Genomic DNA, 7,678 nt, shown 5'->3' on the forward strand with positions numbered 1-7,678 from the left:
AGCCTTCAAAAGAGGAGAGAAGTGTGGTGCTGGAGGCAGCCAGGAGGAGCTTACATCAGCCGGCGCAGGCTGAGTTATGCTGTGATAAAAGGCGTCCCGCAACCCCAGCTGGTTTCACACAATCACCGTGGGCTTCTCCATCGCCACTGTGGGTCTGGGTGGCTTTCCAGAAAAGCTGTCCTTCACGTGCCTCTAAGTTGTCACTGCAAAGGGAGAGAGCCCCCCCCCCCCCCAGCATTCAGCCACCTCTGCACCTGCTGATGCTTGTTCCTTGTTGACTAAGGAACGTTGGTCACACGGCCGTGTCCCACCTGAAGGGGGCTAGGAAATGTCGTGTCCTCTGGGATGTGTTCAGGAAAGGGAGGAGAGCAAGAAACAGCATAGATCAGCCTCAGTGGTGCTTACGGTGAGGCCATGTCTCACACAGAAATGCAGGAGCAACCTCCTTAGGGACAGAGGCTTCATTCATGGCATCCAGCACTCAACGGATTTTTCTGATGGGAGTCATTTCCTCTCCCTGGGAGCAGGCAATATACTCCCCTCCTATATCAGTAAGAAAGAGAATATTAAACTCACAGGCATGCACACGCTTCTGAAACAGTGGCCTCAGAATTTATAGCGTCAAAGAGCTTGTCTTGGAGCCAAACAGAGCTGCATTCGTCACCTACCAGTCACGTGACTTTGGACAACTAAATTAATCTTCTAAGCCTTATCTTTCAAATGGGAATAATAATGATGAGTATTTTATCTGGTTGGATGAAAATTGGAATAATTCTAGTAAAATGCTCATAATAAGTGCTCGAAAGGTGAGTTATTCTTAGCTATCCATGATGGTATTGTTATTAGCACAAATTATATTCTACTCAGTAACATGCTCACCTTTCAAGCCCCAAAACCAATATGGAACAAGATTTAAAGAACTGGTTTGCCAACAGCAAAATACCCCAGTAGAACCCCAGCTTCCTTTTCCTTCTTTCCATGTTGTTTGTTCCGTGATCAGCTACTCCCACCCTGCCCTTCCTCTCTAGGTGGAGCACCCCTCCCCACCCTCTTGATTTCTCCTGCTTTGTGCAGTGGGTGATGGGGCCCGTCATCTTGGGCTGACAGCGGAAGTGCAGCCTGGGTGCCCACTGGCCCGCCACCTTCCTGATGTCCACCAGGAGAACAGACCCCTCACATGCTGCTCCCGCAGCCTCCGTGCCAGAATGAGGGGAGCTAAACTGAGCCTCATCCGACCCACAGCCTGGACCCAGCCCAGCAGAGCCCAGGAGGCCACCCCCCACGCTCCAGTGAATAAGAAACACACACTTTGGGGCAGGCAGCCACGGAGCGTTCAGAGTTGCTTGTCACTGTGGCGAAAAGCTGACTGATTCACTTAGAATGTGAGACAATCTCGAGCCGTGGTCTGGATCACAGACTGACCGTCCAGATTAGCGTTAAACAAGATGGATTTGCTAATACAGAAAGACATCTTCCATCTGCTATAGCTTGAAACATGGTGTTTGATGTGTTATGTTTTTTCATAACTTCACATGCATATATACGTCCTTAAGTGCATAAAAAGTCACCTGCGAAAATAAATGCTAAAAGATGAACAATATTTGCCTCTTAATATTGGAAATTACAGGCGATGTCTCAAAAATCATGTTCTGCATTCTTTTTAAATTATAAATCTATTGTACAGATGGTAAAAAAAAATTCCAAGCATTAAGAAAGGCATATACAATTTTAAAAATCAGTTTTTCTCCTAGTCTGACCCCCAGTCTCACTTATCAGAGATCATAATTTCTTGGTGTCATTCTAGACACTTTCCATAGTAGCCATATTTTCAAATGACTCTGATTCACCATCTAGCTGAAAAGCTAAAGTTTCACCAGAATCTCTGAGTGAAAGAACTTATGGTTTAAAATAATATTATACCCAGGACTAATTCTTAACGTCCTACACAGAACTAATCTGTTTCTCATTAAAATTAAGGATCAAATATTAATCCTCACATTTCTGGAAATAAGAAAATTCTTTGTACTCTTACTTGTTTACCGAGCTGAAAGGTTTATATTTATCTTTGAAAAAATAAATCTCATTTAATGCAAGAATGCAGGATTATCTATTGTGTCATTAGATCCATTTTGAAATCATTTGTAAAGGATTTTAAAGAAAGGAAAAAATTTCATAAGGACTGGTCAGTTCTCCAGCATTTCCAGGCTTAGCTTGTAGCTTAAAAAATTTTCCATTTAGTGGAATTTGCAGTTAAGAGACGATGCCGTGTGAATGGAAAGAAAAGTAACTTGACATATTAGGTTCTCTGGAAGTTTATTATGTCTTCATCCAAATATGTTGCTTGAGCAAGCAACCAAAGGGGAAAAGTCAAATAGAATCAGACACGATCAATATGTGAAATGGTCATGTGAAACTGACAAGCGAGAAGTAGGTTCCCATGGTGACAGGAGTGTGTGTTTTAAGTGGAGCATATTTCCCAATTTGAAAAGAGTTTCAAGTCATTGAAACTGGCTGATTCATCCAAGGAACGTGACCTGTCTTGGTGTCGGGGGAAGCCCCAGGCTCTCCGGAAGGCAATTCCACCATCGAGGATGTAGAGGGTAAGACCTGTGGAGTCAGGCGCGGGGTCCAGCTCGGGGCGGGTCCTGGCTGGGCTGTGCACCGGCCCATCCAGTGGAGGGTGTCTGTGGTGCTTTTCACCAGGCTTTTCGGTCTCCTCTTCTTGGCATCTTTCTAGATGATCCATGGTTCCCCGAGGGTCTCCAGGTCCCCAGGAATCCCACCCACAGGTCTGCCTTCTCCTGGAGACTCATGAGTGAGGAGCAAAGCGACGGAAGGTGAGGAGCTTGGAGTCAGAGCTGTGGCCGCCTTGGAAACAGGGTGGCAGCTTCTTGAAACTTTAAACACACCCTTCTGAGGACTGCCCTGGTGATCCAGCGGCTAAGACTCCACGTTCCCACGCAGGCTTCCCAGGTTCAAACCCTGGTCAGGGAACTAAGTCCCACATGCCACCACTAAAGGTTAGGCCCGACGCAGCAACCCCCCCCCCCCAAAAAAAAACCCATAATGAAACAGCATTTTAAAAAAGAGAATAAACATACCCACTCCATATGACTCAGCCACTCTACCCAACGCACTTTCTCAGGAGAAACAAAGGCACGTGTCTACACAAAGACGTGTGCATAAACCTTCACCACGGCTCAATTTGTAAAAGCCAGAAGCTGGAAGCTACCCAGACATCCACCAACAGGTGAACGGGTAAGCCAAGCATGGTATCTCCTCACCTCGGAGACAGCTCAGGAATGCAGAGGGGTGAGCTATAGGCAGTTTGAAAATAATGAAGCTCAGAATCAAAAGAAAAAAATCCATCCTGTCTGATTCCATTTATACAGAAGTCTAGAAAATACTAGAAAAATCTATAGCAGCAGGTGACAGGCAGTTGCCTGGGTGGCGGCTACCTGGGAAGAGGGGACCAGAAGGCGGGGATGGGACTTTAGGGGGTGCTGGCCGGGGGCACAGTTGTGGATTCAGAGCTGGTTTCACAGGTGTGCACAGCACACTCGTGGTCCTCACGTGGGGATGCTGCGGCCCCTTGTGTGCCACTGTCTGGAAACGGTTCTGTCATCACACCTGGGGACAGGTGTCTCCCAGACAGAGGCCTCCAGGGACACTGCTGAACATCCTGTAACGTGTAGGACAGACTCTCCTCCCCCTACGATAACGAATTGTCCGGTCCCAAATGCCAGTTGTGCTGAGGCGAAAACCTTGGTATGCAGATTTGTCAAAACCCAACAAGTTGTACAACATTAAGCTGGGGCAGTTTATGGTACACGGTCTTCATCAGTAAGGTTGGAAAGTAATGAGAGCCCAATCCAGCCACCGGCTGGCTGTGTGACGTTAGGCATTTGACTTCTCCTCTCTGTGCCTGTCTCTGCTCTGAAAATCTGAGGGATGATGAGCTTTACCTCCCAACTTTGTTTAGCAGGAAATAAGGTGCTGAGACTGAACGGCTCCACATCTTAGGCGCAGGGAGCTGACTTCTGCCACCAGGGGAAGAACTCGATAAGCCATCCATGGAAAAGACACTTTCACTGGACTCCAGTCCCCAGAAACGAGCAGACCCAGTAAAAATGACCTAGGACTCTTTAGGTGATGGTCTCAGGCCCATGGGGGTGGAGGAGAAGCCCCGGACACAGACTGGCCGTCCCTTCATCTGTGCGTAGCAAGGACCTTGAGATGACCTTGAGGCCTGACTTTCAGTCTGACTCCCAACAAGAAATAATGACTCTGATATGATTTAAGGTAGAGATAGATAGATTAATTTACGCATTGGCAAAGATGATCGTTCACTGGGCTTCAGCCACAAAAACACTCAAGAAAATTGAAGCAGCTTGAAGGTCTGATCAGAGTTCCCCTCTCGAGGGCTGCCCCAGAGTCTGGGCTCTGTGCCTGGTGGGACCCGTTCAGGATTACTCACCAGGCACATTACTGTAGTTTAGACCCAGTAATCACAGCTTTACTCCCGCTGTGCCCTCCCTTTCCCCGATTCAATTGCACCTTGAGGAAGATAAATAGGAGAGGGCTTAGGAAGCAGGAAGCCAGCGTTCAATCAGCTCTTTGTTCGGTGGGGAGATGGGAGGAGGCTGCGGTGCAGCCAAACACCACACCTTTGTCCCCATGTCGTCCTGGGGCCTTTCAGAATCCAGTGCTGGGTGGGGGTAGGGCCAGTCTCCCCGCTGGGACAATCCGTGGCACCTTCAGGCCCCCTTCTGTCCCAGAGGGTGCCAAGAGCTGTGTCCTCTGGACCCCAGGCACCTGCTGCTCACCTCCCGAGGTCAGCTTTCCCTACAAGGTGCAGCAGCAACCGAGAGCATCTTCAAGAAGGCAGCCAGGGCGGCAGTGGACCCCAGGGAATTCCAGGATTTCCCCCCCACCCAGACCTGTGGTCCTTTGGGAACAAGGAGGCCACTTCTGGTCCTTCAGAGTCAAGAGAGAAGCCCACGCCTCTGACCACACCCCGGACCTGCCATGAGACCTCCACTGTCTCCAGGATGGACCCTGGGCCCCCCGGGACAGAGGCAGGCAGTGGCCTGGCACCAGCTGTGGGCCCCCCTGAGGCTCACGGCCCTCCAGCCTTGCCCGCTGCACTCCAGGAGAACCACGCACACCCTGGGCGATCCCGTCTTTACCGACGGTGTTGCCTCTGCTGAAAATGCCCTTCCCACTGACCCCAGGCAATTCCAACCCCATGAGGTCCTCAGGACTCTTTTGGAACAGGGGTCTCTCTGGGCAGCCTGCCTCGATGTTCCAAGACTGGGGGACATCCCTGGGGACCACACACCCCCCATTCCTCCACCTTCTCCGGCAGAGGTCTCTCCCCCGTTAGACTGAGGGAGTAAAACTACTGGGTTTTATTGTCTGGCTCAGAGATGTCCCACTGCTGAGTGCTGAATACACCTGCTCAGGGACGGTGGAACGAAAGTGGCCTTCTTTCTTTCTGCTTCTCTCTCTCTTTCCCTCGCTCTCCCTTTCTTTTAGCAAAGTACGGTTGCTTTGGAGTGTTGTGTTAGTTCCAGTTTGTGCAGCAGAATGATCCAGTTACACACACACGCGCGTGAAAAATAAAAATGTTAGTCACGCAGGCGTGTCCGACTCTTTGCAACCCCATGGACTGTAGCCCACCAGGCTCCTCTGTCCATGGGACTCTCCAGGCAAGAATACTGGAGTGGATTGCTCTTCTCTTCTCCAAGGGATCTTCCCAACCCAGGGACCGAACCTAGGTCTCCTGCATTGCAGGCAGATTCTTTGCCAAATGAGCCTCTAGGGCAGCCCATATATACACAGCATATATATTACATATACATACATATATTCTTTGTCAGATTCTTTTCCATTATAGGTTATTACAAATTATTAAGTTCCTTCTGTTTTACAGAAGGTCCTTGTTACTAATATTTGTCTATTTTATATACAGTAGTATGAATCTGTTGCTCTTAAACTCCTTATTTACCCTCCCCCCGAAACTAGCTTCCTTAAGGAATCTCATGACCTCAAAAGCCCCGCAGAAGGAGGGCAGCTGCAGGCCTGTCAGCCCTGCGGGGAGGCGGAGGCCAGCTTCCCAGGGCCAGTGTCGTGAGGAACAGGCCCGGCTGGTTGGGTGGGTTGTGTGGGGCAAGAATCAGGAAGAAGGACGTTGTTCTTCATAATCCAGCTTGTTTACTGCAAACAATAAAACAGGGCAGGATTGTTCGGAGATGCCGGACGGGCTCCCTGAGAAAGACCCCACTGGACCAAGAGGTCTGTTCAGGAATGCACGGAGCCTGGGAAACCCAGAGGGAAGCAGGAGCCGGGCCGGAGGGCACAGGGATGGGGCCCGGCTGCCGTGTGCCTGGGTGGCTTGGCGCCGGCTCAGGAGTCAGCTGGACACTCTTCTTCCCAGCACTGTGGTCCCGTACGTGTGAGGGTCGAGTTTATGTGTCCACTCGGTTGGGCCATGGGAGGCCCCGAATATTGGGTCAGACATGAGTGTCTGTCTGGGAGAGTTTTTCTGGACGAGACTGGCATCTGGATCAGCAGACTGAGGCCGGCGCATCATCCGCCCTGAAGTGGGTGGGCCAGGTCCAATCAGTTGAGGGAGGCGCTGATTTGAACGCAAGGCTGAGGAAGGGAGCGCGCACTCTCTCTTCCTGACTGTCTCGGAGCTGGGACATTGGTCTTCTCCTGCCTTTGAACTTGGACTCAGACTGGAAATTGCACCCTTGGTTCTCTGGGGTCTGCCCTTCTCAGCAGCCACAGTCATGGGGGCCAGTTTCTCATAATTCATACCTTCGTGTGTGCATATAGCCACGCTGTTGGTCCTGTTTCTCTGGGGAGACACCGTGGTCCCGAAGCTGCCTGTGGTGGGCAATCAGTCAGTTCTACAAGTCAGCCCTTCCCCAGGCCCCAGCCCTCCCCTCGCCAGCAGCACACAGTAGCCCAGGGGCAGCCTTGTCACCTGGAGGCTTTCTCAGGCCAAGCAAGGCTGTGGGGTCCTCTCTGGGCCCTGCCCGCAGGTGGAATGGCTGGATCCTACGGTCGCTCCATTTTTAATTTTTGGAAAAACTACCATACTCTTCTCCGCAGCGGCTGTGAAACTGAAAGTGCCAGTCCCTCAGTTTGGTCCGACTCTTTGTGGCCCCGTGGACTGTAGCCTGCCAGCTCCTCTGTCCATGGGATTCTCTAGGCAAGAACACTGGAGTGGGTTGCCATTTCCTTCTCCAGGGAATTCTCCCAAATCAGGGGTCGAACCCTGGCCTCCTGTATTGGCAGGTGGACTATTTACCATGTGATCCACCAGGGAAGCCTTGACCAATTTCCATCCCCACCGACAGTGCACAAGTTTCTGATTTCTCCACACGCTGGCCGACACCTGTCATTCCATGTCCTTCTGACGGTGGCTGTCCTAACAGGTGTGAGGGGCACGTACTGCTGTTATGAGCTATCTCCATGCTGCTGTGGGCACACCTGTGCCGTGGAGCGAGGTCCCATGTCCATCTTTCACATCACGATGTTCTGACCCAGCACTGAGAGCGATGCCAGGCTGGCCCATGGCCTCCCTTCCACAGGCGGGGCTGCGCGGGTCCCTGGTGTGAGCCCTGCTGGGGAAGCTGCAGGGAGAGTTTCTCTCGCGTGTGCCTCC

Source organism: Ovis canadensis, chromosome 21, assembly GCF_042477335.2.
Source record: "Ovis canadensis isolate MfBH-ARS-UI-01 breed Bighorn chromosome 21, ARS-UI_OviCan_v2, whole genome shotgun sequence".
Lineage (NCBI taxonomy): Eukaryota > Metazoa > Chordata > Mammalia > Artiodactyla > Bovidae > Ovis > Ovis canadensis.